We start from the raw sequence: 9,630 nt of genomic DNA, 5'->3' as shown, positions 1-9,630 counted from the left end.
AATTCTTTTATGTATGATTGAGTTATCTTTGCAAGTCTCTTCGAATTATCCGTTTGGTTTGGCCAACTAGATTGGTAGTTCTTGCAATGGGAGAAGTGCTTAGCTTTGGGTTCAATCTTGCGGTGTCCTTTCCTAGTGACAGAAGGGGCAGCAAGGCACGTATTGTATTGTTGCCATCGAGGATAACAAGATGGGTTTTTTATCCTTTTGCATGAATTTATCCCTCTACATCATGTCATCTTGCTTAAGGCGTTACTCTATTTTTAACTTAATACTCTAGATGCATGTTGGATAGCGGTCGATGAGTGGAGTAATAGTAGTAGATGCAGAATCGTTTCGGTCTACTTGTCTTGGACGTGATGCCTATATACATGATCATACCTAGATATACTCATAATTATGCTCAATTCTTTCAATTGCTCAACAGTAATTTGTTCACCCACCGTAGAATACTTATGCTCTTGAGAGACGCCACTACTGATACCTATGGCCCCCGGGTCTATTCTCATCATATCAATCTCCATTACTTTAATACTTGCTTTGTTTTTACTTTTCCTTTTACTTTTTATTTTGCATCTCTATATCAAAAATACCAAAAATATTATTTATCATCTCTATCAGATCTCACCCTCATAAGTGACCGTGAAGGGATTGACAACCCCTAATCGCATTGGTTGCGAGTAGCTATCGTTTTGTGTAGGTACGAGGGACTTGTGCGTGGCCTCCTACTGGATTGATACCTTGGTTCTCAAAAAGTGAGGGAAATACTTACGCTACTTTGCTGCATCATCATCTCCTCTTCGGGGAAATCCAACGCAGTGCTCAAGAGGTAGAAAGAAGAATTTCTGGCGCCATTGCCGGGGAGGCTCACGCAAGAGCAAGTCAACCATACCAAGTACCCATCACAATCCCTATCTCTCGCATTACATTATTTGCCATTTGCCTCTTTTTTTCCTCTCCCCTACTTCACCCTTGCCGTTTCATTCGCCCTCTCTTTCCCAATCTCTTCCTCTTTTTTCCTGTTGCCTTTTTCCTTGTCCGTTTGTTTGCTCGTGTGTTGGATTGCTTGTTTGTCGTGATGGCTCAAGATGCTACCGAATTATGTGACTTCACCAATACCAATAATAATGATTTACTTAGCACTCCGATTGCTCCTCTTGCCAATACAGAATCTTGTGAAATCAATACTGCTTTGTTGAATCTTGTTATGAAAGATCAATTCACCGGCCTTCCTAGTGAAGATGCCGCTACTCATCTGAATAGCTTCGTTGATTTATGTGATATGCAAAAGGAAAAATATGTCGATAATGATGTCATTAAATTGAAGCTATTTCCTTTTTCTCTTAGAGGTCGTGCTAAAGCGTGGTTTTCATCTTTGCCTAAAAATAGTATTGATTCTTGGAACAAATGGAAAGATGTCTTTATCTCTAAGTATTTTCCTCCCGCTAAGATCATCTCTCTTAGGAACGATATTATGAGTTTTTAGCAATTTGATCATGAACATGTTGCACAAGCTTGGGAAAGAATGAAATTAATGATACGTAATTGTCCTACTCATGGTTTGAACTTGTGGATGATTATACAAAATTTTTATGCCGGATTGAATTTTTCTTCTAGAAATCTTTTAGATTCGGCCGCGGGAGGCACTTTTATGGAAATCACTCTAGGAGATGCTACTAAACTTCTAGATAATATTATGGTAAATTATTATCAATGGTATACTGAAAGATCTACTAATAAAAAAGTGCATGCGATAGAAGAAATTAATGTTTTGAGTGGAAAGATGGATGAACTTATGAAATTATTTTCTACTAAGAGTGTTTCTTCTGATCCTAATGATATTCCCTTGTCTACTTTGATTGAGAATAATAATGAATCTATGGATGTGAATTTTGTTGGTAGGAATAATTTTGGTATCAACGCGTATAGAAGGAATTTTAATCCTAGGCCTTTTCCTAGTAATCCTTCTAATAATTATGGAAATTCCTACAACAACTCTTATGGAAATTTTAATAAGATGCCCTCTGAATTTGAGAGTAGTGTTAAAGAGTTTATGAATTCACAAAAGAATTTTAATGCTTTGCTTGAAGAGAAATTGCTTAAAGTTGATGATTTGGCTAGTAACATTGATAGAATTTCTCTTGAAATTGATTCTTTAAAGATTAGATCTATTCCTCCTAAACATGATATCAATGAGTCTCTCAAAGCTATGAGAATTTCCATTGATGAGTGCAAAGAAAGAACCGCTAGGATGCGTGCTTCCAAAGATGCCTTTATTAAAGCGTGTTCTTCCAAGTCCTATGAAAATCAATCTGGAGATCTAAAAGTTATTGATGTGTCCCCCATTAAATATTTGTTTTGCAATATTAATCTTTTTGAAACTGAATATGATCTTCCTTACCTAGAAGGCGTTCTAAGAATTCGGAGTTTCTAGACCTTGATGATGAAATTGATGAAAGTGGGATTGAAAGAAATAAAAACCTAGATGTTGATAAACCCACTATTTTGGATCTCAAGGAATTTAATTATGAAAATTGCTCTCTAATTTATTGTATTTCCTTGTTGCAATCCGTGCTAAATTCTCCTCATGCTTATAGTCAAAATAAGGCCTTTACCGAACACATTGTTGATGACTTGATGCAATCTTATGAAGAAAAACTTGAGTTGAAAGTTTCTATCCCTAGAGAACTCTATGGTGAGTGGGAAACTACTATTAAAATTAAAAATAAAAATTATGAGTTTCATGCCTTGTGTGATTTGGGTGCTAGTGTCTCCACTATCCCCAAAACTTTGTGTGATTTGCTAGATTTCCGTGACTTTGATGATTGCTCTCTAAACTTGCATCTTGCGGATTCCACTATTAAAAATCCCATGGGAAGAATTAATGATGTTCTTATTGTTGCAAAAAGGAATTATGTGCCTGTAGATTTTATCGTTCTTGATATAGATTGCAATGCTTCATTTCCTATTATTCTTGGTAGACCTTTCCTTAGAACGATTGGTGCAATTATTGATATGAAGGAAGGGAATATTAGATTCCAATTTCCATTAAAGAAAGGTATGGAACACTTACCTAGAAAGAAAATAAAATTACCATATGAATCTATCATGAGAGCCACTTATGGACTGCCTACCAAAGATGGCAATACCTAGATCTATCCTTGCTTTTATGCCTAGCTAGGGGCGTTAAACGATAGCGCTTGTTGGGAGGCAACCCAATTTTATTTTTTATTTTTTCTTTTTGCTTCTGTTTAGGAATAAATAATACATCTAGCCTATGTTTAGATGTGGTTTTATGTTTTAATTAGTGTTTGTGCCAAGTAGAACCTATAGGATAACCTACGAGGATAGTTGATTTGATTCTGCTGAAAAACAGAAACTTTGTGCGCACGAATATAATTCTGTTAAATCACAGGAACGTGATTTTGCATTGATTCTTTTTGCTGCTGTTCAATAGACAAATTGTACAGGACTTCCTATTTTGGTAGGATTTTTAGAGTTCCAGAAGTTTGCGTTAATTACAGATTGCTACAGACTGTTCTGTTTTTGACAGATTCTGTTTTTCTTGTGTTGTTTGCTTATTTCAATGCATCTATGGCTAGTAACTTAGTTTATAAACCATAAAGAAGTTGGAATACAGTAGGTTTAACACCAATATAAATAGAGAATGTGTTCATTGCAGTACCTTAAAGTAGTCTCTTGTTTTCTTTCACTAACGGAGCTCACGAGATTTCTATTGAGTTTTGTGTTGTGACATTTTCAAGTTTTGGGTGAATTCTTTTGATGGATTATGGAACAAGGAGTGGCAAGAGTCTAAGCTTGGGGATGCCCATGTCACCCCCAAGATAATCCAAGGACACCAAAAAGTCAAAGCTTGGGGATGCCCCAGAAGGCATCCCCTCTTTCGTCTACTTCCATCAGTAATTTACTTGGAGCTATATTTTTATTCACCACATGATATGTGTTTTGCTTAGAGCATCTTGTATTATTTGCGTCTTTGCTTGTTAGTTTACCACAATCATCCTTGCTGTACACAGATTTTGAGAGAGTCATACACAAATTGGAATTTGCTAGAATACTCTATGTGCTTCACTTATCTCTTTTGAGCTTGATAGTTTTACTCTATGTGCTTCACTTATATCTTTTGAGCTTGATAGTTTTGCTCATAGTGCTTCACTTATATCTTTTGAGCGTGATAATTTTTGCTCTAGTACTTCACTTAGATCTTTTAGATCGCGGTGGTGGATTTGTTTTAAAGAAACTATTGATCTCTCATGCTTCACTTAGATTATTTTGAGAGTCATTAATAGCATGGTAATTTGCTTAACATTAATATACTTGGTATTCAAGATATGTGAAACTTTCTTTTGAGTGCATTGAATACTAAGATAAGTTTGATGCTTGATAATTGTTTTGAGATATGGAGGTGATAATATCAAATGATGCTAGTTGGGTGATTATGAATTTAAAGAATGCTTGTGTTGAAGTTTGTGATTCCCGTAGCATGCACGTATGGTGAACCGCTTTGTGATGAAGTTGGAGCACAATTTTATTTATTGATTGTCTTCCTTATGAGTGGCGGTCGGGGACGAGCGATGGTCTTTTCCTACCAATCTATCCCCCTAGGAGCATGCACGTAGTGCTTTGGTTTTTGATGACTTCTAAATTTTTGCAACAAGTGCATGAGTTCTTTTGATTAATGTTGAGTCCATGGATTATACGCACCCTTTCACCCTTCCATTATTGCTAGCCTCTCTTGTGCCACGAAACTTTCGCCGGTACCTTACACCCACCATATACCTTCCTCAAAACAGCCACCATACCTACCTATTATGGCATTACCATAGCCATTCCGAGACATATTGCCATGCAACTTTCCACCGTTCCGTTCATATGACACACATTACTTTTGTCATATTGCTTTTTGCATGAACATGTAGTTGACATTGTATTTGTGGCAAGGCCACCTTCATAATTTTCATGCATGTCGCTCTTGATTCATTGCATATGTCGGTACACCGCCGGAGGCATTCATATAGAGTCATATTTTTTTCTAAGTATCGAGTTGTAATTGTTGAGTTGTAAGAAAAATAAAAGTGTGATGATCATCATTATTAGAGCATTGTCCCAGTGAGGAAAGGATGATGGAGGCTATGATTCCCCCACAAGTCGGGATGAGACTTCGGACTTTACAAAAAGAAAAAAAAGAGAAAAAAAAGAGGCCATAAAAAAAGAAGAGAAAAGGCCCAAAGAAAGAAAAAAAGAGAAAAAGAAAAAAATGAGAGAAAAAGAGAGAAGGGACAATGCTACTATCACTTTTTCCACACTTGTGCTTCAAAGTAGCACCGTGATCTTCATGATAGAGATTCTCATATGTTGTCACTTTCATATACTAGTGGTAATTTTTCATTATAGAACTTGGCTTGTATATTCCAATGATGGGCTTCTTAAAAAGTGCTCTAGGTCTTCGTGAGCAAGCAAGTTGGATGCACACCCACTTAGTTTCTTTTTTTGAGCTTTCATATATTCATAGCTCTACTGCATCCGTTGCATGGCAATCCCTACTCACTCACATTGATATCTATTAATGGGCATCTCCATAGCCCGTTGATACGCCTAGTTGATGTGAGACTATCTTCTCCTTTTTTGTCTTCTCCACAACCACCATTCTATTCCACATATAGTGCTATGTCCATGGCTCACGCTCAAGTATTGCGTGAAAGTTGAAAGAGTTTGAGATTATTAAAGTATGAAACAATTGTTTGGCTTGTCATCGGGGTTGTGCATGATAAAATACTTTGTGTGATGAAGATAGAGCAACAGCCAGACTATATGATTTTGTAGGGATAACTTTCTTTAGGCGTGTTATTTTGAGAAGACATGATTGCTTTGATTAGTATGCTTGAAGTATTATTATTTTTATGTCAATCTGAACTTTTGTCTTGAATCTTTCGGATGTGAATATTCATGCCACAATTAAGAAGATTTACATTGAAATTATGCCAAAGTATCACTCCGCATCAAAAATTCTCTTTTTATCATTTACCTACTCGAGGACGAGCATGAATTAAGCTTGGGGATGCATGATACACCTCCAACGTATCTATAATTTTTGATTGCTCCATGCTACTTTATCTACTGTATTGGACTATATAGGGCTTTATTTTCCACTTTTATATTATTTTTGAGACTAACCTATTAACCGGAGGCCCAGCCCAGAATTGTTGTTTTTTTTGCCTATTTCAGTGTTTCAAAGAAACAGAATATCAAACGGAGTCCAAACGGAATGAAACCTTTGGGAGCGTGATTTTCTCACCGAACATGATCCAGGAGACTTGGACCCTGCTCCAAGGAACAAAAGAGGCGGTCACGAGGGTGGGGGGCGCGCCCCCTACCTCGTGGGCCCCCTGTTGCTCCACCGAGGTACTCCTTCCTCCTATATATACCTACGTACCCCCGACAGATCAAAGGGGGAGCCAAAAACCTAATTCCACCGCCGCAACTTTCTGTATCCATGAGATCCCATCTTAGGGCCTGTTCCGGAGCTCCGCCGGAGGGGGCATCCATCATGGAGGGCTTCTACATCAACACCATAGCCCCTCCGATGAAGTGTGAGTAGTTTACTTCAGACCTTCGAGTCCATAGCTAGTAGCTAGATGGCTTCTTCTCTCTTTTTGGATCTCAATACAATGTTCTCCCCCTCTCTTGTGGAGATCTATTCGATGTAATCTTCTTTTTGCGGTGTGTTTGTTGAGACCAATGAATTGTGGGTTTATGATCCAGCTTATCTATGAATAATATTTGAATCTTCTCTGAATTCTTTTATGTATGATTGAGTTATCTTTGCAAGTATCTTCGAATTATCCGTTTGGTTTGGCCAACTAGATTGGTAGTTCTTGCAATGGGAGAAGTGCTTAGCTTTGGTTCAATCTTGCGGTGTCCTTTCCCAGTGACAGAAGGGGCAGCAAGGCACGTATTGTATTGTTGCCATCGAGGATAACAAGATGGTTTTTTTTATCATATTACATGAATTTATCCCTCTACATCATGTCATCTTGCTTAAGGCGTTACTCTGTTTTTAACTTAATACTCTAGATGCATGCTGGATAGCGGTCGATGAGTGGAGTAATAGTAGTAGATGCAGAATCGTTTCGCTCTACTTGTCTTGGACGTGATGCCTATATACATGATCATACCTAGATATACTCATAATTATGCTCAATTCTATCAATTGCTCAACAGTAATTTGTTCAGCCACCGTAGAATACTTATGCTCTTGAGAGAAGCCACTAGTGAAACCTATGGCCCCCGGGTCTATTCTCATCATATCAATCTCCATTACTTTAATACTTGCTTTGTTTTTACTTTGCCTTTTACTTTTTATTTTGCATCTCTATATCAAAGATACCAAAAATATTATTTATCATCTCTATCAGATCTCACCCTCGTAAGTGACCGTGAAGGGACTGACAACCCCTAATCGCGTTGGTTGCGAGTAGCTGTCGTTTTGTGCAGGTACGAGGGACTTGTGTGCGGCCTCCTACTGGATTGATACCTTGGTTCTCAAAAACTGAGGGAAACACTTACGCTACTTTGCTGCATCATCCTCTCCTATTCGGGGAAATCCAACGCAGTGCTCAAGAGGTAGCAGGTGCCCGTAGATTTTATCATTCTTGATATAGATTGCAATCTTTCTTGCCCTATTATTCTTGGTAGACCTTTCCTTAGAACGATTGGCGCGATTATTGATATGAAGGAAGGGAATATTAGATTTCAATTTCCATTAAGGAAAGGCATGGAGAACTTTCCAAGAAAGAAAATTAAATTACCTTATGAATCTATCGTGCGAGCTACTTATGAATTGAGTGCCAAAGATGGCACTACTTAGATCTATCTTCGTTTTTATGCCTAGCTAGGGGCGTTAAACGATAGTGCTAGTTGGGAAGCAACCCAATTTTTTTGTTTTTTTTGTTTAGTAATAATTTTTGCCTCTACCTTCTGTTTATATGTGGTTTTATGTTTTAATTAGTGTTTGTGCCAAGTAGAACCTATAGGATAACCTATGGTGATAGTTAATTTGATTCTGCTGAAAAACAGAAACTTTGCGCGCACGCAATTAGTTTTGTTAAATCACAGAAACATGATTTTGTGTTGATTCTTTTTTCTGTAGATAAATAGACAAATTTTCCAGGACTTCCTATTTTTGTAGGATTTTTAGAGTTACAGAAGTATTCGTGGGTTACAGATTGCTACAGACTGTTCTACTTTTGACAGATTCTGTTTTTCGTGTGTTGTTTGCTTATTTTGATGCATCTATGGCTAGTATTAAATAGTATGGACCATAAAGAACTTGAAATACAATATTTTTAACACCAATATAAATAAATAATGAGTTCATTACAGTACCTTATGTGGTGGTTTTGCTTTCTTTCACTAACGGAGCTTATGAGATTTCCTGTTGAGTTTTGTGTTGTGAAGTTTTCAAGTTTTGGGTAAAGATTTGATGGACTATGGAATAAGGAGTGGCAAGAGCCTAATCTTGGGGATGCCCATGGCACCCCAAGATATTCAAGAGTAGCCAAAAGCCTAAGCTTGGGGATGCCCCCGGAAGGCATCCCCTCTTTCGTCTTCGTGTATCGGTAACTTTACTTGGAGCTATATTTTTATTCGCCACATGATATGTGTTTTGCTTGGAGCGTCGTGTATGATATTAGTATTTCCTTTTTAGTTTTCCACAATCATCCTTGCTGTACACACCTTTTGGGAGAAACCTACTTGATTGGAATTTATTAGAATACTCTTTGTGCTTCACTTATATCTTTTGAGCTAGATAGTTTTTGCTCTATGTGCTTCACTTATATATTATAGAGCACGGCCGTGGCTTAATTTTGTAGAAATTGCTAGTCTCTCATGCTTCACTTATATTATTTTGAGAGTCTATTAGAACAGCATGGTATTTGCTATGGTTATAAAATTGGTCCTAGAATGGTGGACATCCAAGTTGGGTATAATAAAAACTATCATAGGAAGTGAATTGGATGCTATGATCAATTTGATACTTGATAATTGTTTTGAGATATGGAGGTAGTGACATTAAAGTCATGCTAGTTGGGTGATTATGAATTTAAAGAATGCTTGTGTTGAAGTTAGCAAGTCTCGTAGCATGCATGTATGGTTAAAGTTGTGTAACAAATTTGAAACATGAGGTGTCCTTGAATTGTGCATCCTTATGAGTGGCGGTCAGGGACGAGTGATGGTCTTTTCCTACCAATCTATCCCTCTAGGAGCATGCGTGTAGTGCTTGATTTTTGATGACTTCTAGATTTTTGCAATAAGTATATGAGTTCTTTTGACTAATGTTGAGTCCATGGATTATAAGCACTTTTACCCTTCCATCATTGCTAGCCTCTTCGGTACCATGCATTGCCCTTTCTCACCTTGAGAGTTGGTGCAAACTTTGCCGGTGCATCCAAACCCCGTGATATGATACGTTCTATGACACGTAAACCTCCTTATATCTTCCTCAAAACAAGCACCATACCTACCTATTATGGCATTTACATAGCCATTCCGAGATATATTGCCATGCAACTTTCCACCGTTCCGTTTATCATCATGACACGCATTACT

The sequence above is a fragment of the Triticum dicoccoides genome, chromosome 3B (genome assembly GCF_002162155.2).
Source record: "Triticum dicoccoides isolate Atlit2015 ecotype Zavitan chromosome 3B, WEW_v2.0, whole genome shotgun sequence".
Taxonomy (NCBI): Eukaryota; Viridiplantae; Streptophyta; class Magnoliopsida; order Poales; family Poaceae; genus Triticum; species Triticum dicoccoides.
This window is presented reverse-complemented; position numbering follows the sequence as displayed.